The sequence below is a fragment of the Papilio polytes genome, unplaced genomic scaffold, assembly GCF_000836215.1.
Source record: "Papilio polytes unplaced genomic scaffold, Ppol_1.0 DF821845.1, whole genome shotgun sequence".
Classification (NCBI taxonomy): Eukaryota; Metazoa; Arthropoda; class Insecta; order Lepidoptera; family Papilionidae; genus Papilio; species Papilio polytes.
The window spans coordinates 2,556,747-2,583,918 of NW_013527359.1; the positions used below are offsets into that span (position 1 = coordinate 2,556,747).

The 27,172-nt window shown below is 34.0% G+C and overlaps 1 protein-coding gene and 1 long non-coding RNA gene across 2 annotated transcripts in view; both read right to left on the reverse strand.

Moving 5' to 3' along the window:
- LOC106107974 lies at positions 1-13,012 on the reverse strand. The gene is made up of 2 exons (XR_001225895.1): positions 12,841-13,012; positions 1-356 (listed from the first exon to the last, which is right to left on the reverse strand). It is a non-coding gene; the product is annotated as an uncharacterized LOC106107974 (long non-coding RNA).
- LOC106107795 overlaps positions 1-27,172 on the reverse strand; it is a 98,308-nt gene that overhangs the window by 13,950 nt on the left and 57,186 nt on the right. The gene's annotated exons all lie outside the window — the stretch shown is intronic.

Sequence of the window (27,172 nt, forward strand, 5' to 3'; positions counted from 1 at the left end):
CGGTTTTATTGGAATTTCGTCAATGTTCTGGCCACATATTAGTGCTTCTTTTTCCTCGGCTGTGAGGGGCAGGTAATTGTCGAAACTTTCAAACAATGGCACATAAAAGACCGACCGTCGGCGCGTTTGTTCGTCGTCGGTGGAGGCGGGTGCGTTGGGGGTCAGAGCGCCCGACATGGTGGCCATCGCGACGGCGGATATACGGCACTTTACGGTAGCCTGGCCACCAAGGAGACGTCACACTTCATAGTCACAGGATTTTGTTTCACTTGAAATTATTTCCTGATGAATAGTCCTTCATGTTGTTTTTGTACTTGTAATGACTTTCACAAAGCACAAATTGATTTTACCACTTTCTAAAAGTTGATTGAAGTATAAGCTTATTTTTATAACAATATTTATTCACTACAACTTAGTCATATAATAGATTAAAATAGTTACTTTTGTACAATTCAATAAATACATTAATAAAAACAGTGTAATTCACTTAATCAATTTTCCGTGACTGTGACTAGTGCTTCTAATTTTTTTATTTTACTTTAACTATTGAGCCGTAAAAGTTGATTTACAGGCTAGCAAGGTGCCAGCGTGGTAAATCATGGGAACACTGGCAAGGTGTATCGATCGCTTGAAACAAGTATAATTTAGTTTTATCGAAGGTACGATAAGATTATGCGCGAACAATAACCAATCACATATTCGTATCCAATCATAAAATGAGGCCATGTCATTAGCCTATATGAAATGTAAATTGTGAAAGACGCCCAATTGTAAAAAGAGACTAGGAGAAAATACATCAAAGAATAGTTATTATATTTTGCACATGTGTTCGCGGTCGTTTGCTTGCAAATATATTTATACGCACTGTAACCCGTCAACAAATAGGTGACTGACTTAATAAGAACCTATTCACTCGACGAGAACGCCAACACGATCATTAGTACCAAAACGTTAACATATTCCGTGAAAGATAAACATAGGACACGTTGGCTGTTTTAAAATATTACACGTATGAAGTAACCCTTAATACTAAGAGCTCGTTTTAATTAAATTAACACTCGTGTAAATTAATTAGTTACTACTGGGTAGAAATCGCATTCAAGGTTGGAGGTGTTATCACTATTTAGTGCCATACGTAAAACCATGCTATTTTTAATTGTAATAGTGCTTTATGTTATGAACTAGACGTTATAATGTAATTGAAATGAACATCATTGTCACGAAAGGACATTTACTTAATGAAATTAATTGTAACTTAATTTATTTATTAATGAAATGTAAATTCAATATTATTTTAAATTTACGTTAGGATACATACAATCGATACGGCTAGCACACAAATACTAAACAGAAAGGTTTTATCAAACGAACTAAAAGGCAAGACATAAAATAGCCTATGATATTATTAAATTCGTTGGTTCAGAAATATTTCTTCGTTTACGTGTATAGCATTGCATACCAATAACCGGAGCAAAGAATGCAAGAACAAATAAAACTATAATACCTTCAAAGGAGGTTTTAGTTAAGTCACATACAAAGAGGCATAAAGCACCGGATATCACAAGACGGGCCAGGAGGAATAAGATCTTACGTTTATTACGACTCGCAGGGCGGAACGTGGACAAAGCTTGCGGAACGAGAACGACCCAGCATGCGCTGCTCACTCGAGCCGGTTTTATGCGTAAGGTACACGAGATGAATCGTTAAGATATTGCCCGATTTATCTACGCGACTACTACCAAGTACTTTCTTTTTAACACAGAACTAAAAGATCTCAGTCGCACTGTAAACATAGTTCTCTCACAGTAAGCTACAATTATTAAACGTAAACGTTGTTAAAAAACATATGAATCATGTGTAACCAAAGTGTAATTTTTATGATAAAGTGTGAATCGAAAAGATATGAGGACGGCCTTGTGCGTGACTTTGGTGTCTGAATGAAATTATCGTGGTCATGGATTTTTTCGCGGAAGTAGATAAAAGGTACTTTTATTATTCTTATCAGATACTGATAAAAGAGACGTCTTGATCCCGCACTTTACTCGTACTCAATCTTAACATTATTACCGCAAAATTCCTACTACAAAAAAAATATACATACGAGTACCTCCTTCTTTTGAGAAGTCGGTCAAAATCCTACGTGTAATGTCATAAGACTGACTTGTTCTACAATTATATTCATTGCACTACCGCCATGAATTTGTAACTATAGGTATATGATTTATTTTAACGCTTTTGTCGTCACATCACTTCCAACTAGTAACAAAGGTAGGCAGTAAGTCATAAGCAAGTTTTTAGAGCAGAAATCACAATATGAGGAATGGAAACTCGATCCGCGGTGCAGTGGCGGCTGGCGGCTAGGGGCCGGCGTGACTAACTCCAGCACAATCGTGATTCAAGGCAGCGCCTGCGCAAGTTCATAGACTACGTTATCTATGTTTACCATTTTCCTAGGACATTTGCTCTCATTTTCACCGACTTATAAATCTTTTAAATTTTAAAACATTATTGAACAGGTCAACTAGTTTGAGTTGAAGAACGTAATAAACTTCGACGTCTTTACTCATCGAGTAAAATCAGGGTGTATAAAACGATAATTCCGACAAAGTTAATAATGAGTTTTCTATTACAATTCACATTATTATTTAAATGTTACTTTAAAACGATCAGAATATCCTTTATTTTCTTTTCGTTACCGTGGTTACTCTGTTGCGACTCAGCGACTATGCACGACTTTAACACATTCAAAACATTTTAGTAGCTTTATTTGTTTTAAATGAAGTTTAATGATTTGACGAAACTTTAAGGTTTATTTGTTTACAAAGGATTTTATGATATAACTTATTTACGTAAATAACTCAACGGTCGGACTATATCAACAAACATAATAGATATGAAATTATAAACGCAAAAGTTATATTGCTTTGAAAGTATTGACTTGAACTACGGTCCTTCAACTCGAAACATTTAGCTCGAACTAGTTGAAGTACCAACGTATAAATGTTAGCCGTTATACGCAGTAAATAAGCGTGTTTGATTTAAAAATATTTTCCAGAACAAAATGTAACCGCGATAAATCATAGTTCAACAAAGCCTTTACAATGACAAAGTGTTTACCTTTCACTTAAAGTATTCCTACAAGGCTATCATTACGTTTAAGCAAGTGGGACAAACGGTTTATGTAATAATTTTTATTTGAATTAAGAACAGCAAATTAAAAAAATATATATTCATGGTGAAGTGAATTAGCGGCCAGACCTTTTCATAGTTTTAAATGTCCACAGTTTAAATAAATTACACTTGACGATTAATCAGATTAAAATACACTCATCAAACTAAGCTATGTGAAATTATAAAAACACTCAAAGAAGTATGATTTATAAGTACAAGTAATATCAGATATTAAACTTCCGATGTCTACTAGGAACCTTTTGCAATTACCAATTAACAATTGTTCAAACAATGCGCAATCAATGACATGTTTCTGAACAAAAACGGAGGAGATAATTTATATGTGTGTTGTATATACTTGTCTATAAATGCGTATGTGTGTGTCAAACAGGAACAAAACGACTCGATATGGCAGCGTGAACATATTTTTCACACGCAGTTCCTGCGAATTATCCAAAGAGGAATTATCCAAGCAATTTGCTCGTCGCTTTAGGAATGGAATGTTAAATACTTTACAACACGTTGCGTTTTTATTTACACTAGTCACAACATTGTATGATGTACAGAGATTTATTTTACGATTCGCGCTTGAAACATGAAACGAGACATTTTGCATACAAAAAAATAAACAGTGAATTTATTAAGTAATTTGTAAATCAAATGTTAATAACCATCTAAAAGGACATTCAAAAAGGAACGATACATTTCTCACTAATATAGTATTGAGATATTTACAGATTGATAATTCGTCGGTATTTATTTAGTCGTATCACTGGAGACGTTCCCAACTTCAACATTAGATTAAGAAGACGTATACGATCCTATGTAGCTTATACAGTTTCTCTCAAGGCTTTCGCACAATAATTCTTATCACGTAAACAAATGCAAGACTTGGAATGATATCGTTGGCGTTCGACCAAACTTGCACTGCAGTTGCGCTATCAAAGTATTATTTGAACCTAAAACATGTCCCATCTTAGACTTGTCGGCGTTATAACAAGACATAATATATTATGAAGTAATGTTTATACCTTAGAGTCTTGTTACATACTTTAAAATAATCACGTAATATATCTCAAGCATCGAAGCTGTTAATACCGGATGTAGGTACTATCTCTCAAAGCGTAAGAGCAAGATTCTTCGTGTCCGATACAGGTTTATGGACAACCCGCTCAACTACAAAAACTTGCCGATACTCCGAGGACCGTGTGTAAAAAATAAAATTTTAACTTACATTTAATATCAAACACAAAGGTTTAAAGAACAAATGACAATCAATACTTTAACATACTTATTTATTTCTATATGTCGCTAAGAGAAAACCTTTACGTGAATTATAATCCAAATCTATAACGACGACACATTGTTTTCGTAAAAGGATATTGGAAAAGTTTCGTTTTATTGGAAGTTAGTTAATAATTATGTTGATGAAGAGTTTAAGTTATGCTTAAATAATTATTATTAAAGTTATAACATTTGATTTGAACAGATTGGTAACACGGTTCCAAAATAATAAATACATTAACTATTGTATTGCGTCATTAGACATTGTTCCGGTGAAAGGGATTAATTGCGACACTAAGCATCAACTCGTGTTGTGTTGAGTGTCGTGCGGCGGGACATACAAACGAAACGTTACACACAAGAAATGTTTACTTGCATTTTCGTAACACAATAAACATACAAAGAAAGCTTTTAGAATGTCTTCGAGAATTGAAAAACTAAAACAAGAAAACACGCCAAATAAATTATCTCCAAAGTAAATAAGCACGGTCATTAAGGTTCTATCTACTAGAATATCCAATAAGATTTAAAATTTCAAATAGTTTGTTTCGGTTTGAAAAAAAATCACTAACGTTGATTTTAACTTTTTTACTCGTTAAATGCATTTAAAAAGTAAACTTGGTTAAAAAACTGAAAGTAAATGTGAGTATATAAAATCAGGTCAACAAGTATTAAACATTAAAAAAGCTTTCTCGCTTCATCCGAGTTTAATAATTTCATCAGTAGCTATTTTGAAAGGGATTATAATCAAATTATCACGAATTATTAACGTTCGAAGTCGCTAAACAAATTTAATTATTGCACGTTATACTGACCTACGATATTTCTGCATATAAAAAGCGTTACTATACTATAGATAAGGAGCAAAATGTCTAATAGCCGGTTTCCTGGCTACATTTTACCATTCATTAATGTTTTAGGTTCGATGAATTCATAAAATGCGTTTCCAAACTACACAATTTCATATTTACCTCGTGGAAACATATATCAACCTAACATTAATGGATCAACTAGGTAATAATTAAATAAACGGAGACTTCAGCAACCCAGTATAAGTTATACCGTTAGACGATGATTTAAACCGCTATACCTGAAGTGTATCGATGGCTAACGAAGTAAAAACCTCAAGGCATAGCACCGTTAGCATAAAGGTTGCCCCACATGACCCGATCAGCCTACATGATACTTTCAAAATAATGATTGTTCATGTTGTTTTCCTACTGCAATGTAGGCCATTTATTTAAATCTAACAAGCTTGCGGCCGAATGCTGAGGGAAATCTTAAAGACTTTGCTTCGTAAGCGCTTGCAATCTGACAGACGTAAAAAAATTAATGGAATTTGGAGTTAAATTGGTCTTATCATTTGAAAAGCAGTTACATGTTTAATTTTAAATTATTCAATTCAGTAGTAGGTAGTTGTTTTCATAGAACGACTCCTTTTTTCTAAAATTCGCTTTAGAAATCCCGACGACCGATTATTGACAAAGTAGCAAAAACAATTTCAATTACGTTTCTTTTGTACCTTCTGTAAATTTCGGTTATATAAAAGAATTAAACGATGTTTTTCCAACTTTCGCCTGAAGTGTTTATATGTTAACATAAAATTTAAATTGAAAAACTGATTTAAAATTACTGAATTCAACAAAAATACCACTGCAGATTATATCGAAACCATGTAAACTGCTCATCCTCTCAATCATGTTTAAAGCCGTCGTAATTCGAGACCTTTTTTTTTGTGTTTTTAATTTTCTAGGCACGTATTGTCAATGCATGTTGACGAGGGACGACAGTCTCGTTATAACAGCTCTCAGTTCCCGCATCTGAGTATCGAAAGAAAGAGGTCGAGTTCCCGACTGTCGCTAAAATGCACATCGAATAAACCTACAATGTTAGTTCTATCACAAAATTTTGGTTTTGATATGACGACAAAAATAGTCTTAAAACAGAAAACCGCCTTATTCTTGAGTTGAATGTAACAAAGTAATAAAATGCATCATACAATACACACATATGGCGAGATAATTTATGTAAACAATATAATATGATAATAGAATTGTGTATGACGTAGTATTTAAGTGAACCAATTACAAATTATTTGAGATAAAATACCAGATTATTAAGATTGTTTAATCAATTTCGTATTATATTTATACTATAGATAGATATTTATTAGAGATATAGATATTTTTTACTTTTCTTAATCTATGGATGCAACACTTTTTATTCTATGCAAATTTTGTCAAATAACGTATAAAATCAAGTACACAGTTAAAATTAAAAAGAATTGTTAACTTACAGTTCATTATTGGTATAAGACTTCTCTTATTTTCGTGAAATATAAAAACGAAATAAATTGATGTATATTCATTTCTTGCAGTAATTTGTAAGCCAAAATGATGGTAGCTACGTAACATTATTCAGTACGAGCTAACGACCCGTGAGCTCAGTATAATTACAGCTCCAAACGTTATCCTTGAAGAGAACGACCACACAGATGTCTTGATTCAAAATCATATATTGCAGTGCAAGAAAAAAGTTACTTCTTTTATGAGTTGATCAAAGGTTTGTATCTATTTTTTTAAAAGGAGCGAGAAGTAAACTCATCTTTTTACCTTTTTAATGGTAAATTAACTTATTTCTTAATAATATTATAAATACGAAAGTTTAAATGGATAATCTTTTGTTTTTTTTTATATCACGCAGACGGAATCGCGGTCGAAAGCTATACTTTACAAATGCTGTTTAGTTATAACACTTGATATTAAAGAAGCCTTGTGCCTATTAACTGCATAATAATACAGTATAGAACAGCAATAGTAAATTGTCGTGACAAGGCGCGGTACAACTGTCCCAATACGTTCACCGACAAGGTCACGAACAGTACTATCATGTCGCTTATTAAACCGATCAGAGGAAACATTATAAGGTCAATATCATGATATTTCTGTTTCATAAGCGAGATGTGGCAACTTAAGCGTGAGCAATTGTTCAGAAATCGCGGCGTGTTTCACAAGCGCTCGAGCCGAGTGACTCATTACAAAGTAAATTACGGTAAAACTGTAATAGACGAAATATATTAAGCTGTTAGAAGAAAAGCTTGATTTAAAACTAATTTTTAGCGTATTTAAGGATTACAGGACGGATTTTTATCTAATTTTCATTTGTTTCTATCACTTGCTCTTCCAATTTTTGTGTTATTATTTTTTCTACTGCCAATAGAGATTGAGATTTATATTTAGTTCAACGAAACGTTTTTCAAAATATAAATGTTTACGGTCTACAAACTTAATATAAAGCGATGTTAAAATAAAAAAAGTCTAACAAAAAACTGGCTCCCGAAGCTCGGTTCCGGTAAAATATTAATCACTTCTCGGTATAAACTTCGAATTGAAATTAATGGGCCGATTATTTGCCGAAGCTGCGATGCTCGTGGAGAGAAATCGAATGACTCACCCTAAGGAGGGCAAAATAATTTACATTCATACTTAAGCTATGCACGATTAATTTGGATATAAATAAATAATCTTTTAGTTTAAAAATACTAGCTGTTGCTCGCGACTTCGTCTTAAACATTAAAAAATAACAAAAAACATAGCCTATGTTACTCACTGAATTGAAATCGGCTCAGTTTTTTTTTTTAATACATACAAAAATACAAATCTTTCCTCTTTATAATATTAGTGCAGATATATTATTGATTCTGAATTTTATATGATTGTGTAGACAGATTATAATGACATTTTTTGTATTTGTTGTAATAATAATTACGATCTTCTAATGATTAATTAAAAAAATAGTTTAATAGAGGCAAATAAAATGTACAAATCAGACCTCATAGCGAAATCACATTTACAAAGGACATTCCCCTGGAGTAATAATTAAATTGTAAACATTAAAAGGAAGCATAGGGCAATTCAGCTGACATTGAGATAACCCAATTTCCTGTCAAATGTTCCCGCGACACCAGCGGCAACCGGGGAACCGATAGATATGTTTGTACATATCGACTTTTCATTAAAAAAACGATAATTCTGTTATTACCAACAGAAAAAAAACACCATATTGTCACAGAGTTCAAAAATAATTACTTGTACACTGGCTTAACAAAAAAGGTATATACATTGATTCTGAAAATCAACGCTTAAAATAGAGACGTTGTCTAGACAGGATAACTAGGAAACCGAGAGTATTGATCAGTACTACGCTACAAGTACGTTATTCCACAACGTGAGCTTATGGTATATCCCTTTTTACATTATCCTTATTATGTCTAGTGCAAACACTAGGTTTGTACTTGTGCGTGTTTGATTAATAACAGAACAATTCGTTGCTCCAAAATGCTACCCTTTATGTAGAGTAAGTGTATAATTTTTAATATGAAAATACAAATTCTTTCAAAATTAAATGAAGATAAACAGATTACAAGTATTGTTAATAGACTACAAGGATCGTATCATTTACACATGCAACTGAATATTAGCTGAGAGATCACGATTTCCAGCAATGCGGTTTAATGAGCCGTGAAATAGAAACAATGGACAATAATTTACAAATTAAATGCACCGATGCACACGGGTTTCTCAATCAATTACTATCGCTTCAAGGTACACGAGAAGATCTACCTGACCCGTATTGCATCCGTTTCCGGTACATCTTAGTGATAAAAAAAATGTCACGAGAAAAAACTTAAAGACATCTTACAAGTGGTCTAAATTCTGATATTAACGAGATTGCATTTTAGTGTACAATGGATAAACTTATGCCTGTTTGTCAGTTGTTTTCTAAAGACAAATGTTTCGCTCCGTATGCTATTCAATCTGTGGCCTCCAGATGTCGAAACATGCCTCCCATTCTTATACATTATTTACAAAGTTATGGTTGAATAATTGCCCATTGCAAGATCATCGTTGAATAGATTCTGTAGTCGATGACATAAAACTTATTGAACATTCTACAAAATTTACCAAAAAGGTGTTTAAAACATCTTGGTCTCTTTTGATATTTTCCCTGCGGTACAAAATAAGCAACTATAGAAGTGATTTAATAAATAAATTGAATCAATAAAGTTAAATCAAGCATTAATTTACCATAACAATTAATTTACACAAAATTTATTTGAAATAATTAATCATTCAGTAAATTTTCGCATATCAAATTATAGAATAATTAATTTAATAAACGCTCGTTAGTAGACACAAACAGGAAAACTCAACAGATGTCGCCAACATGATAAGACACATGGGCGAACAAACAGACAACACTTGGCATATTAAAACAGCGAACTGAGTTTACGTGCATTGTTTCCCATGGGGTTTCATTTCATTTGCATATAAAATATTTCATTACTTATATTCCTATTTTTTCACCTTTATAACATGCGAAACACTAGCTTAGTACTAGGTGATTATACCAATATCGTTTTGTAAAACTACCACTCCAATCAAAAAGCTTTTCGAACCAAATTAGTCAACAAAATTAATACTTCTTTACTAATTAAAAAGGTTCGCTAAGAAAAGATAGTGCGTGGTATCAGTAACATTTTGTTGATTAGTAGCAAGCTATTTTTCCAAGGATATTATTTATAGTGTTAGCAAGAAAAGGCACCTCCCTGTCGACATCGAGGCGTGGGTAGAAGCTCATAACATATTGCTCACTGCAGTTTGCTAAATCACGGCTCTTTGAAACTATATAGAGCCTTCTATTTTTAAATATAGCCTGTGTAGAAAACATTTAAAAAATGTAGTATTCAAATAGTCGTTTAGTACGAAATAAAAATGTAATATTACACTAATCAAAGATATTACATATCGTAAGCAATAGTCATAAACATATGTAGTAAGGTGTGTTCGATTCACCTGCTTTGTATGAACAGCGTCACCTGCACAGCGGCAGATGGTGAACAAAAAAACAACGACCCTCCGCCACCGGAAACTACACACAAAGCGAAATGGGACATGCAACCCTCTGCCAGATTTGAAAGCTTTCTAAACATCCAAATGAACAGATAGACTTTTAAATTACTATGAAAAAAGGTATTAACATTTTATAGACTTCATAAAAGTAAACTATAGTCAATGACTTTTTAAAATATTTTATTTTGTCTATTTTTCAATGATATATTTCTTCTATACATTTGTTGTATAAATTTGTAGCGATTTTCCTAAGTAAAGCATTGAATCAAAAGTACATGGTTTTCATGTTTCCGTGTATTCTTGTGGGAATTTTGTACATCAACATGCGAAAGGAAGGTAAAAAAATGAACCTTGCTTATAATTCATATTCCTGTAAATGCAAACGGGAACAAACTCCCTTCTACCACATGTTATGTTCATTGACCTCAAAATTTCCAAGATTGAAGAGCAATTACTCATTCGCAATTTGTTTTTTCTTTTATTTTAAACATTGTTTCATGTTGCGTATCAATCAAGATAACTTATTAAGAACGCAAACAAGAATTTAAATAATCTTTTGTCCGTTACGAAAGACAACGCTACGATGTTGGCTTTTTAAAGGGCCCAATGGAGTCGCATCTAGGTCCGGTTTGTCGTTGCGTCGGACAGGGCTGGAATGTGAGCCAGGTCCCGATGGGACTCGAATCACTGACTCATGTGAGCTCATTTTTTTTAAATAACAGTACGTTACCGACTTTAGTTAGAAAGTTGGAGTGTGGGTCGCATTGATAAACACGACACCCACGTTTGTGTATTGCCGCATCTTATAGTATCGTAAAGTACATATGAGTTAATGAACCTTGAATACGATTTATTTAAGATATATTTTGTACTCAATTTATAAATAGTAAAACGATCAATATTTGCCTCATAGTATGTTACTAAGTGATGTTAATGGAAATTTCAAGAGGTTTTATTCTTCATCAATAAATTTTATTTATGTTATTTACCGTTATTCGTTAGAGATTTTATTGTAGATATTATGCATGCATTACCATCCGTTCATTTTATAAAACTATCCAAGATGCAACTTGAGAGTCAACTGTTATATATGAGAAGAAGGAATGAATAAATCACTTCAAACGCATCACGCCCACAAAGTTGACTGACCATATAAGGGAAAGTTGTTTAAATAACAAATAGCCTTAATCTGAATGCAATGCCACAACAACTTGACTGTTTATTGCCGTAGTTTATAAGGTTTCTTCAACACGAAAGAAAAGGAATAAAACGTTATAAAGTGAATCGTGGCCAATTAATATCTGAGAGCTCTTGAGACTTTAGGAAACCGCTCGCCTTTGAGTTGAGAAGATTAAAGTCAGGAACTGAGCGTTGGCAGATACGAATTTATCAAGCGACTGAATTTACTAAACAATTTCCTTAGCAATTTAGCTAGTTGGAGCTTATCTGTAGTCTAGACAAACTTTGTCATTTTGATAGTGACTAGGATGTACAAAAAATACAACGTCTACCTTAAGTTTGGTTTGAAGTGCTTATTCGATTCAGCGTCATTATTTTAAGCACTCTAACAGCACATAATGACTTATCCTAAGTTATAATTGAAGTAAAGTACGACAATAAACCTATGTTATTTATGACTTTAACACAAATTACAACGTAAGTACATTTATTTAAAAAAAATATATTCAAAATATAAAAGATACATTCGAGTTTTTAATAAAAGATAAAGTGGCAGAAATATAAAAAATAAAGGGTCTTTTCATAATACGTGTAAGCTTTGACCACAATAGTATAAAGCTCCTACACGTTCCTTAAGCCAGTTAAATACATCCCAAACTCGCTGGGGTGGGCAGGAATTCATCCGGAATTCCGCTTTGGCAAACAAAATATTTTAGACAAGGGCATAAAACGGTTTATGCACGATGACCTAATTCTTGTCCTTTCCCCGAATATTACGCGATTATACTTTCATCCACCAGTAAAGCCCATAACATTAATTTTCATTTCACTTGCATCTGCTGTTACATCATAAACAATGATTGTTAAATATAAATTAAAAAAATTGCGTTAAAACCATGAACCTACGGTTGGAATTATATACCTTAAGGCAATCATATAAATGTACATAAAAGAATGAAAAAAATGTCATGTTTTTCTACCGATATTTATTGTTTTAAAACTTTTACGTGCACCGATACTACGTCGCGCTATCCAATAGAACTCGCTTGACTAGCCAAAGAAACTGGAAATGGTCGTTTATTGTTTGTTGATAACTTGAATGAACAAAGTAAACGTGCTGTCTAGTAGAATAACATGTGTAACAGTTATGTATAACATTTTCGACACTAGTAACTGAGTTGACAGTATCTTTGTTTAAAATTACATAAATAATACTGTATTTTTAATCAGTCGTAGTAAATAAAATATATAATAAGCTTATACAACGATCCAGGTACTATAAAATTAAACCAACTTTTATCTAGCAGTGGAAAAACAAAACTTTAGCACTTTACAAACACCATTCACTTTCACGATGTTTAACAAAACAATCACGTTTTCACTTGTTTTTTTGAAACGATCTCCGTAAAAAATCCGAATTGGAATTGAACTAAACGAAGACCAACGCGCCGCGACCACCGGTCTAGCCGGACGAGACTCGAGTAACTTTGTTGACAAGCGGGAGCCAAACCGCCGCCATGTTTGAAAACTTCGGCTCACATCGCTACACTTCGGCAACTTTCGGCTGCAACATTTTGTACTGAAACATTGAGCTTCGAAACAAGTTGCTTTATCTTAATCTGAAGAAAGCTTGAATTATTTACTGGCAGCTAGTTGTTAGTTTACTCCCCTAAATTATATTAGAAAAATAATCTGAATAAAATAAAAAATTATTTACATTTTTCCGTTGTCTAAAGGTTTCGTGACAAGTCGATAAAAACAATTCTTATTCAAATTTTAAGAATGAATTAATTTAATGCAGTAAAGTTCACATTTTAAAAATACGAGTTAGAACTTTAGGTCAGTAAATAAATATATTGTTTTATTAGTTGTATTATCTGCTGTTCTTACTTGATGATATTGTACGTTCACTGCTTGAAGCCAGCCATGCCACTTTCGCCTGTCAACTTTCAAAGCATTCCAGCAAAGTAAAGCTCATGACAACACGTTAATGAGTTATGACGCAATAACATTCAACCAAAGTAGCAATAACATTACACAAGTCTCAAATATTTTTTTAAACTATTCAGAAATTAATTGGACTAAAACAAACATTTATTAAGGTTCCTAACTACAAAAGCTCTCTAAGGACGTCGATAAGATTCTTTGAGGTGATGAGACGGATACGTAATTTACCTTTGACACAAAACAGGTTAAGGGCTAACTTTTATACTTTCTTTACTTGGTAAGTTGGAGAGTATGAGAAATAAATTCCGACCCAAAGTTTCGTCATCACGCCGGCGATCATGAACTCAGTCAGTTGACTGCGGACTACTGGCAATACTGAACCAACTGGTTCTTGTCCGCTTTCAGCATTGTTATGATCTCAGACCGAGATCAATAAATCAAATATTGGGACCTGCTATAGTTTGAAAACCGTGGATGATAAATTTTAAAATATGTAGAACGAGACAAACATTTTAATGAACTAACTTACAAAATAAATCATATTGAACTAGTAGATTAATAGTGAATTAGATAAATTATGCTTTAACTTTAAAATTGTAATAGCTAGCAGTTTAGTCAATACTGTAATAACAAACGAACAGCGCAATCTAGCGTCGAAAAGGAGAACTACAGCAAACATTTAGTTTGACGCTAACGAAGTATAGATGGCTCTGTCAAATTAAAGTTTAGTAAAAATGTAAACGTCAATTACCATAAATTGAATAAAAAGAACAAAAAAACGTACAATAAAAAGCATTTATCCATTTAGCTGCAGATTAGTAAAAGACATTGAAAGAGAGACGTTATAGTTATCTTTGGGGCATTATGCTTAATGATTTAAAGACAACGCGGTCATTAGTTTGAATTGCAAATTGTAAAGTAATTTCTGTGAGGAATTTACATGCTAACTATCACTTCCTGTGCACGGCACACATTTCACATAAAGATAAAACTAACATCACTCGCGTTGTCATACTTTATTGCGCTCTTTAATACTTTGTAATTTTAATATTCATATGAAAATCAAGACTGAAATCTGTACTTTTATTTATGTTAAGCATGCACAAATAATCGAAATTAATTTATCTTAGGATGTACTGGTCACAATTATTTGTAATGTGAGGAGTACCTATTAAATAGAATACTGATAATTTACGTTTTATGGTTTAAACCATATATGGTAAATAATGAATTTGCAAATTCTCTTTAACTAAGCAATGACCTCATGTGAGCGAAGTCGCTGAGCGATAGGAACAATTTAATTGTGCCAATATGCTTGACAATTAAGCGCTTCGCCGCTCAGTTTCGTTAAACGCAGATGTACACTTTTAAGGAGACCAAAACCTTTTTTCTTTCTTTAATCGACAAAAACCAATGGGTTTTTAACTAAATCGTCTGAATAGGTCGTATCTTTAAAGCGTTGTAACAAAAATAATTTCTACGTTACAGAATGATACACTAGACGACATTCTAATTTCAAATACTCATTAAAGAATTACAAAAATATAAACGAATGGGATTTAAAACAAACTCAGATATGACAGATATTGCAAGCGCCTGGTCTATCTTTATAATGTACTCAGTCTTCCGACAATGGTGGCGTTGAACAAAAACTAGCTCCCGCAAACGAGGTGGCATGCCGTAGATCCTCAGACGATTGATGCTATCGACATTAGTGGAACTGGGAACGGATGCTAATAATTATTTTTGCGTCCCGAGCAAATGATGAAGTACAGAAGTACTAAGTGTACTGAACTTTAGTCATTATTATGTACTCCTTGATCATGTCACCTTTTACGCAATCCATCCATCTCTTTCTAGGTCTATCTCTACCGGTGTATCGTTCCACACTCATAACTAACGTTCTCCTTGTAACATGCGATTCATTCCTTCTCATAACATGCGCATACTATGCTAACCTTTTACTCCTTACCTTATACTTACCTACCACTGGGGCTACTCACAAACCCGGATTAAACTATTTTACAGTTTATTGTGTCGCGTGAATTGTGACTATTTTATTCCGTAATTGCCAATAACGATAAATTAAACGTAAACACGAATTTCCGACTTTCAAGAATACAACCTTGAAAGAGGTTTTTGTTAAGGTGAGAATCGAGACGGTAACTTGCGATTTAAAAACTATAGTTATATTAAGCTGTCCCTTGGTTTAGGTTTCTCATACCAAATCTACATTAATCGCCGTCCATAACGGTCATTTCACTGTATACATAGTGGCAACTAAAAATGATTAATTAAAAGAACAAAATTAAAACAAAAAATGATAATTGTTTAGAGTTCTAATATTATCGGGAGTAGAAACGTGCCAAAATTGATTATGAACAAACAATAGCATTGTGTGGCCATGGCACTACAAAGCGGGGCGGAAGCGGCTCTGTACGAAAAGGGTTGATGTGAAAGAGACAGGAACACAGGAAGCGGATGCGAGGCGGTTGCGCCCGCGCAGTGCGACACAGGTGCCTTGCCAGTACGCACCAAATCATTTTGTATGAGTACGTGACTTAAACATTATATTAGCTTTAGCGATTATTATCGACCTACTGAAACTAATTCTGACGCAATAATGGAATATATAAATGTAAAGGGAAAAATTCGGTTGTATTTCTAAGAATATCAAGTGCCTAAAAGTATGAGAAAATTGTCATAGTTTCGAAAAATGTGGCACAAAGATACGTTCATAAATAATAACGTTCAATTTCACATTTAATAGTTAGTTTTAAGCACGTATTATACAAATATGACGAAACCATCAATACATAACAAGTCACAAACAAACAAAACGAAGTAAAATTTACAATAAAACTATTAAGTTATTTACACACCATTACGGAAAACCTTTAATTTAGCATTTAATTTAATTCCACATAACAAAAACTTAATTTTTTATGTTTGATATTCCAATTTACATATTTAGGTAAGGAATTCCATTTATTCCCTAAGTAGCTAGAACAAGAGGTAACAAATAAAAACTAAAACGTGACTGGCATGAATTCATTCACGCGAATGTAATCGTTGATAGAGATTTGAAATCAGCGTAGGTGTAACGTATCCGGTGTTACGTGAGTCATTCGACTAACTCATATGTTAATTAACATTACTTCAATGTCAAGATCACATTCAAACTTGTCCCGTGATTTACACAATAGAAGCAAGTATTGTTGGCTAGTTAACCCTGCACAAAGATAATTTAATCGAATACCATCCATCTTACTTTTTACTATTTTATAAATGCGAAAGTTTATATTACTTCGGGTCGCTGCGCCAACGCAGTAAGTAAGTTTAGATGAATGGATGGATGTTTGTTAGATTTTGTAGCATGTACTGCTGAACGGATCTCGATTAAATTTAGTTTAGATGTACAGCATAGTCTGTAAGAATGCATATTCTACTTGCTTCTATTTCTTTTTAAATTCCAAGCGGACTGAGTCGCGGGCGAAAGCTAGTTTAAAATTAAAGACTCGATATTAAAACTAACTATAGATTTAACATGCTGGAGAGAAAACATGTTACTTTCATAAAATCCCACCAATAATTTAGGACATTCGGTATGGATGTCGTGACATAAATACAAGAATGATTATCTACCAAGAAAACGACATTTTATTGTCTACACGAATAGCTATGGCTTCACTGTGCGGTCTGACGCTGAGCAAACGTGATGTTACATAAATATCAACGTATTACATAAAGTTATATTTTAGGTGTAACTATGTAATATTACTGTATCTCTATCAAGTATAGGCATTCCGCGGTTGGTTGTGAGACCACTGACAGTTAGTGCAGCCCACGTATGGCCGTGGCATAAATGCACTCGACAACATTTCCTTCATTTGCTTAAATAAGGAATACAGTTTGGAATGTATTTTAAATCTAAACAACTATTAAAGCGTGCGCATACTTCAAACTAAATTATCGGATAACTGTTTAGTTTCCCTTTGATTGCTATAAGCTTATATGGAGGTGCGGTCACTACTTGATTTTTAGTTTTGCAACTAAACAATTGAATTGCGAAATAATCGACAATCGCACAACAGTTGTGATATAGTTTACTTAAAGATGTGCACCCGCTCTTAGTACTCGTATTTAGATATGTAAAGTAACCAGACTTAATGGTGGTAGGATGTTTTAAGAATATAAAATACGAACCTTCGATATCATCCTGTGAGGTATCGAAGTCGGCGAGTGTGACGTTGGTGAGATCTTCAACGTAGACTTGCGGCTGTCGAGCTAGCGAGTGCCGGCCGCCCAGCGAGTGGTAGCAGGTGTCTTCTTCGTCCACCGCCTCTTCGGTAGACGATCCCTTCAGACACGAGTGGAAACTCCGGGAGAGGCGGCGCTCCGTGCTCATCCTCACACATGCCCGGATCAAAACGATAGTACTAACACCACACACTACACGTTCACCGCACTTGATTATCGCATTAGGTCACGTAATTATTTAATTGGGTTATCACTGATTTTCATAGTTCGTTTATTTCAACTCAAGTTCTTTATTTGTGTAATGTTGAATACTGCGTCTGAATAGAAGTTAGAATTGTTAATAAATGAAGTGATTTGTACTATGTAGTCATCGACGCGCATTATCTTATCACTACTGTATGAGGACTTTGATAAGTTAAAAACCCTAACAATGTTCTTTAAAATTTACAAAAGAACTAATTATAAACGTTATCCTCGAATAAAAATGATGCAAAAGAAATTAAACCTGTGTAATGACATGTTTGGAAACGATTGCAACACGACAAGAGACCGAAAAACTCGAGTGTAACCCGTAAAACACGTTGCGACAGTACTATAAAAACCATAAGGAGCCGCCTGGAAACAATCGCGGAGGTTCAACGCACTTTTAAAACGTGTGGACTACTGGTACCACATTCGGCTAATGAATACAACCAGAACAAAAGACTGTAATCTTTGTCTTTACGCTTTGTAAATGGTTGGAGGTTGAGACAGAACACATTGCTCTTAACAACATTTAAATATTCTATTTAGATTTCTAGTTCCTGATTAAAAAGCAAGAATTAGGACGTCATCTATTTTGTAATCTAGACTCCATAGAATATTCCTCTAAGTAGGAAATTGTTTATCGCAGCGCCAAGCTGCAGTTCGTTGAGGCGCACACCTCCTGCTTCCCAATGAGCTAATACGCGTGAGCTCACTGCGTGAATACTAGTTATTTATTTACTTATACTTCTATGTCGGTACTTCGTAGTCCGTCTGGTAGATTGAATTAAACATTTTATAGTCGGCCCTTAAGTAAAATCCTATCATAAAATCTACCTTTAAAAGGTTTGGAGCACCCATATAACAACAATTCACCAAATTTGTTATAAATTTTATGGAATTACTAATTTTTTCTATTATTTCACACAGAACAGACAAAGGATTAATTTATTGGTAAATGTTTTGACCGCTCTAGCTAAGAGTTAGCTTTAGAATGAAACTCGTACATTTCTAGTTATCCTTTCCTCTATTCAACTTATAATAATATCGCCGTGGGAACGGAGACTATTCCAATAACAAAATAGTTGAAGAAATTGTGTATATATTCGTTCTCTCTTTATAAGAATGTCAATAAAGAATTGTTTAATAGTAACGCAATGAAAGTGGTAAAACTAAAAATTAAGGTATTTTTTTGCTTCCATAATTACATTCAAATATGCGAAGATAAAATCATATAAAACGATAACAATACACCGGATAATACAGATTACATAAAAGAGTTTGAATAAACAAAAACTTGATTCAAGGAAGACGTATCGTCGCGTTCAAAATTAATTATCTCCGCGCATAGTTCATATGTCGGCAAAAAAAGTGAAATTTACAAACGATCCATTGTTTCGATGGAAAGTTTGTGGGAGTCAGACGACACGGAATTGAAGAGGCAAAATAACAGAATTACCTAAAGTTCCATGAGTAACATTCTGTTACACAAGATGTTGTATTCAGATTTTTTTTGCAAACCATACATTGGAAATGTTATAAAACAAATGATATAGAGATTTTACATAGAACAATCAGTCTAGAATTAATATCAACAATAGAATCAACGACTTCAATCTCCCTGCTAATTTTCTGACAAAGATTTACGTGCTTGTATGTACCAATAAGGGCTTTATTTATTAGTTTCAAACTCTTTTTATTTTGAGTTAAGTGAACTTTATGATGATATCTGATCAAACACGGCCAAATCTAAAGCAATACGATTGATACGCGCTAGTTATTTTAAAGAGTTCAAGGCGTAGTCAAAGGCCACCTCAAGGAGATCCATCAAGCATAACGGATGCCGCCGATTGCAGTGTTTTAGAATAAGCAATGAACAATGCCAGTTTTGATTTAAACAAGAACAGACTGGTTGATCCTGATAGATCTATCTTTCTACCAAAGAATATATGGACATCATGGAAATAGATCTAGTTCGAGAGTAAATGAAACCTGAAATAATTTAGATGACGTGTTGTTGGTCGAATAGTTTGATTATAAGAACAATAAGGTATCGATGAAAATGACATATCATAAGTAAACAATGACGAAATTTTGTCAGTGATGTAATTAAAGTAAAGAATAATCTCATTGCACGTTGCGTGTATAAGTAAATAAATCATAATATGTAAATTATATCAATGTTAACTAAATCGATAGGTATTAACAAAACAGAAGCACGGCTGGCTAACAAATAAATGTAAAATAATTCATACGATACGTGGTACGACGCTTTATGACGCAGGAGTATGGTTTTCGTAATGAGAGCATGGACGATGTCTGGCGATCGGCCAACGTTTTCCGTCACGACAACGATATTTTCCAAAGATAAGACGTCAAGGCTCCAACTGGGATCAAGAATCGCGTGCCAGAGCCACGACTTGCCATGGTAGAATTCTACTGCCGTGACATTTGGTTTAAAATACATTGTGATCTCTTTCATTCTCATTGACAGAATAGAGACAGCAATATGTATTAAAACAAGTGACGGCAGTGAAATTCTACGCGTAGGCATTATTTGCACGCAACACAACGTTCAATCTTAGTTACAGTGATTTTAATGCAACTTTATCATCTTGCTGCTGAATGACATCACTTACACTGGACGTATTAAACGGTGTAATTACTTGCTCTGCAAGAGAACCACTTGTTCTCGACTTGTTAAATGTTATTTACTACGTGCTTTGCGTTTAAAATATCGATATTATACACCGTTTTGTTTCTAGTTTCAGACTTGAGTGTCTGAAATTATACATTAATATGATTTGTACCGTAAAATGAGGGTAAATCTAATGCTGACTTGAACAATAAAGATTACATCTACAAAGCACTGATAACATGGACAAGGGCGATAAAATTACAAAATATTATGGAAACAGTTGAACATTCGCCCTTACCTTGAAGTTTTGATAACAATGGCAACTCGATAAGATGCCAACTTTGGTTATTGATTGTGCGGTTATTCCAACACAATGGTCACGTTCCGCGTGCCGGTAAACTTTGTCAAGTTCACGAAAAGAACATTTATAATTTCGAACATTAAATTTCACAAAGTAAAATATTGTCCTCTTTATTTTATGCACGTGATTGTACTTTTTTAATTTTTTATTTTTTAAATAATTACTCGTTCTATGATGATTTAAAAAAAGGACAAAGTAGTTTGAGTTATATGAAGTTAAACATTAACGTGGTTTGTTAGGCCTTTAGAGACCATGAGCATGTATTCTTTTGTCATAGGACAGTGTTGTGAAGAGGTAGGCACGGAGCCAACAGCCGAGTAAGCCTCGGCCCTTTGTGTCTTGATACCAAAAAGCAACGCTTTTAAATAGGCCGGGCAAATAAAACGCATCCGCCAGCGACAAGCGCTGACAAGCTAACTAATGACGTGGCAGGTATAAATCATACTGAGAATGGTGAGCCTCGGCAAAGACGCTCGGAGGAAACAGTCGATTTGCGACGGATACAGCCATTGGGACATGTAGAGCTAGGAACGTGCGTAATCACCTATTTTGAGAATCGTCTTCTTAAAATGATACACTTAAACGAAACTGCACACAATTAGACTTTTATCAAGACACGACAGATGTGCTGATGAAATCAATTAACTCATGTAAATCCATCCCTTAATATCAACAATAAAAGATAGACATACATACATATTACTTTATTATTAAATTCTAATACATGCATTGTTCCAATAGTGACGTTCATCATATTATCGGTATTCGTAATTAAAATGTAATGTAAACAATTCCTGACATCGATTGTTATCATTTCATACGAATATGGACATGATTTGATAAATTCGATTTTATACAAACACAGGAGTCTGGACGTGCGAAATAAATATTCAAGAAAACTATAGAGGGAACTAGCAGTAGGAACTAGTGATCACCACAGGACAGAAAAATTTTGATTTTCTCGATATTACGTTTTAAAGAGCACTATGTCCAAACCCAAGTATGTTAATATTCAATGAATGCGTTAACATTATGAAACAAAATTAGTTAAAAACTATAATTCCAATTGTCTAATTGGCAAAGTGAATTGTTAAATCATATGAATAATAGAAATCGTCACTTAAATTGTAACTTGTCATAGATACAATTATGCAATTCTTTTTTTAGATAAATAATAGACGCATAATAACGTAATTGTGTAACTTTATATTTATATTTAATCTGTGATTGTTAAGAATCAATGAACCTGGGCGCTCTCTGCTTCTAGCTGAATCTTTCGAACATGGTAACATCTGCTTAACGTTCGTAACAAAATTGTAACAGGCGTGCTTTATTATTTCGAGATATTTTACTATTAAAGTCAGCGTGTTGCCAGCATAAATAAACACGCTGTTTATTCACACCGAGAGCCCTGAGCCGAAATAGAACAACACCAAAATAAACCCACGCGTAAATAGGTAAGCATATGAAAACTCGAACTGTTCACACTGAGCACAACACCGAACCGGGATTGTCTTCGAAACGAGAGCACACTGATCACGATCCTGAGCAACGTTCACTATCACATTGACTAGTCTTGGATATATGCATGCGACGTGCGGAGTGTCGTCAGCCGTCAGTCGGAGGCGCGGCCGCACTGAGCGGCAGCGGCGAAGCACAACGAACACGGCGCGCGCGCACGCCGTCGTACGCCCGCGCCTTCCATGTCCAACCGTTTATTTATTTACTCACAGTTTGAAATTCGAACGTGTTTGAATGTCTAGCACAGATGCGTTGATTTCATACCTACTTTATTGAATAGCATTTACGATAACGTTACATTGAAAGTTAACATTAGGATTTGCGAATAAATTTACGATTATATTAAAAATAATTTAAAAGGGAACTATTTTATTATTACAATAAAATGGATATTAATACGTACCTAATTAAATCGACACTAATAAAATTTCATAATCGATGTTTAAGAAAGTGAAAGTGTTAATGGCCGCTGGACTTGGACGCAGACGTAATAGGCGGTCACAAAACGGACGTTCGAAAACCTGTTAAAAGTGGCCGTACGCTTTTACTCTCCATTTTAGAAATGTCAGGTAGACGAGGGGAAGCGCCGGCGCAACGAACTCTACAGGGTTGGCTAGCTACACAACAGCACTTGTGTAATTATTTTAAGCTCGCTAGACGAGGACGGACAAACGGAGGCCGGCTGGAATGTCGACCGCATGCTCGAGGATAGTCTCACAGTGTCGCGCCGCGCCATCTGTGATGACACCACGACGTCTATTGTAAGCGAAACGGATCAACGTTCTGAGACACACACTTACATATAGTACATCTGTAAATGTAGTACAAGACTTGAGTCTATTCATCGGTACAGTCATAGTTTAATATTTTAAGTGAGCCTCAATTATGGAGCAAATCTATATCCAAAAGAACATAACGGGCAAAGTGAGATGTCTAAGCCGCTTTGATCTGTATTTACAGATTTTAATAAACGCCTTTACCTCCTTCTGTCATAAGAAATACCGAATGTTAAGTTCTGATTCTTAGTTTGATAATCCAGCACATGTACGAGAAGAAATACGTAAATTACCTTCGTATCTTTCCCGCAGTAAAACATGATCCATAATGAATTGATTCCCAACATGAGGTGTGTAACATAAGACGTGAGAAACAATTAAATAAAACAAGTTGTACAAGAGATACGGCGGTCGGCGGTATGTCAGTGGCTCAGTAGAGGTCGGCCTTGGCAGCTGCGGCTATACCGAGTGCACATCTCGTGTCGATTCACGGGCATGACCACAACTGATTGGTAAATCTATGTACGATCGCGAAAATCTGCGGTGTTCTGCTTCAGGTAAAAACTGCCTTGTTCATTAAAACGAGAATGACTCCGCCTCTTCTTACAAATAACTAATTAGATAGCAGTGAGTGGTGCAAGATAATATTAATAAAAAATTTTCAAAATGTTCAAATGATTGTTGTTTTAAAGGTTGAACACTGCCAGTCTCTCCAACTGTACTTATTAGTACATAGAGTGATGTTCAGTGAGTCTATTGATGTAATTAATGTCAAGGAGTCCATAAGATACATACTCGTAGTTAGTGAATTTTGATCACTATCTCATCTCAGTGTAGAATTGCTTCAATTTTATGGAAAGCCTTTCTGATACATTTAGGTAATTTCTTCTTAAGTAAAAACCCTCATTTGAACTAAAAATACTGAAATTTAGATAACAAATCGTATATTCAACTACGGAAACATACGACTTTCTAACAGGTGTTCGAAACATGTCTGGAATTATATACTTTGGTAATATAGTCAATAAAGCAGTCAATGTGAAACTATGCTAACACCGAATTAGTAACATTTCAATAAATAAATAACAAAAATAAAGTTCAAATAAGAAGTGTACAATGACGTCACTTTTTAAAATAGTGTATTGTATGTATTCTGTTTAATGTCTTAACAATTTTATAACAATTAAAATTATATCTGTTTTATAATCAAATATTAAACTTATATGAATCGACAGTATTTAAACGCATCGGTAAGTACAACTCGACTGTCGTGTAGGAGCAGCTTGGGCGGCAGTGGGCGGCTGTCTTGGTAGAAGATTACGTAAACAGGCCGGGCTACGGGATCTCGGCTTACGAGCTTACGACGTGCATAATGTTGCCACGTTAGAAAATTAATTTTATCTTTTTGTTGCACTGTCATTACCTAGGCGAACACGTTTTTGTAATTAAGCAACAGTGATAGGAAATGCACGAGCACTAACTCGTTATGTGGTTGTAACGTTGTGTGTGTACAGTTAACTATAAAATACGAATAATGTTGAACATATATTACTAACCATGTTGGATTATCAAACTCGATTAGAAAAGTGAAATCTTTTAACGATGTTCTTAAAGATTCAGTTACCAAATAAAATGATTTGAGCGAGTTTTGTTTTATTTTTAAAAGGATAATCCACTAACATGGATACACATTCGCAAATAAGCTTAATTAGTACATTTTTAACGTTCTTTATAAAGTAGAAGATATTCTTGAACGGAACTCGACATTTAAACTAATTAGCAGTTACAAAAAAAGATGTACTTTTTAATGATTTTAGAAATCTGTGTCATTCAAACTAACGGAAAAGATGGCAGAGTGTGCCAATCATTCAATACGTTACGAAGAAAGCACGAATACGAGAATAAATAAACTTTCGTTGAACAGATGTGTGCCAACCGAGAAGCGTGCGCGCACAAATAACTGCACGCTTAACTCTCCTACAGCTACCGCGACCAGTGAAACTGATGTATCTCAAACAAGACAAGTACAATAACACGAATAGAACAAATAAATCAAATGTGACAATTATTTCTTTATCTCAAACAGATAGAAAGAAGAAAACGTGTAGACTGGAAACAAAGCGTGAAGAAATCGTAAATAAACAATTACCTAAGTGAAATTACTACGTTTAATCTAGAGATTGTTGAGGGCAAAAAACTAAAAAACAACACATGGTTGCAAACAGAATAATAATCATAAATAGAGTTTTAAGAGTACACATTACTTTTAAGTGTGGAAATAAACATAGATAACGGTACTTTGTCTTTTATCTGAAAACCTTATACAAGGGACCCATTTATGGGCAACGGATCTGGCGAAGATTAAGCACGGTTCATACAACGGTGCTGCGCATTACCACCGCATTAGAGGCCCATTCTGACACACATACACTAATGAGATCATATTTATATTTATCGCGAAAAACTGCAATACATCGCAATTTAACAAATTCATATAATTTATAACAATTGAGAAGAGTTAATTACTTTAACAATGGTAGGAAATTTACTAACAATTAGTTAAAATATAAGTATCTTTAGCATCATAATAAAAGAAAGATTCTTAATAAATCATGTATAATTAATCTTATTTACGCATTGCATAAGAAACGACGGTTGGATAAAATAGAGGCATCGTATCTCATAGTTAGAAATAGCTGACATAGTAAAAACATTGGCTCCGATAGAGAATAGCGCGGCCGCAGTTTAATCTGACGTTTATCGCTTGTTTCATCTTTAAATTTCACAGTCGGCAGTTTCCGCATCCGCTGTGGTATATTAAAAGATAAACACAATATGGACGCAAGTCAACATTTTAAGTTTTTATAATTAAGAGCTTTTGTATTAAGCACTTTAAAAATAACTGGGATCTAATCTAAAAAGTTATTGACGTACTTTCAAGAAAACGTAGGTTCAAATAGCAGTAAGCGGATCAAACTACAACTGATAAGCTATTAAAGAAATAAGTTCTCAAGTTTCAAGATAATAAACTAGGGATCTGTGAAATGACAACTGATAGCGACGTAGAGTAAAAAAAAACATTTATAAGCCTGACTACGACTGAAGTGTAATGAATAATGAAAACAGAATAAGGACATTTCCTGCGGAATTTTTGGTGTAAAGCATGAAAAGCAATCAACTACAATACGAATACGAGTACTTATAAAGCCTTATAAGTGCTTTTATTATTCTACGTTTAACATTCTTTAGACATTATAAAGAATTATGATTGCAATATTAAAGCGGTGAATGTTTACTAAAATATCACAAAGGAATGCGCGTACTGGCGACGAGAGCACCGACGATTTATCAATATTTTGAAGAACACTGTATTAGACGGTATTTAGGACGTCTTACTCTAGATCTTAAATGAATGGAATGATGATGTTATACCGATATAAATGAACGGAAATAGTAGTTTTATGTGTCAATGCGTTGACATATTTCATATATTTAGGTTTATACAATCAGAGGGATATTATTAGTTAAAACTAGCAACATTAGGTTTGTTAACTGGCAGTCATAAAATTTTCTTTGGAAGGTCGCCAGACGACCCGTTTGCTACTTTCCATCGGTCACATTTCGTGAAATTTGTTACCTATTTTAATTAGAAAAACGAACTAAAGGTATCATTACATGAAATGACTTGCTGACTTGTTACCTTGTTGTTTGTGCACGAGAAAAAATATAATCACATTATAAAATTGTACGATGAAATAAAAATACATCGGGGTAATAAAAAAGTAGTACCGGATAGACGTTAACACGATCATTAAGTATTGAATCTGGTAACGTTAACGGGACGGAATCGATGATGCTTTGTTAACTGTAAACGCAAGTC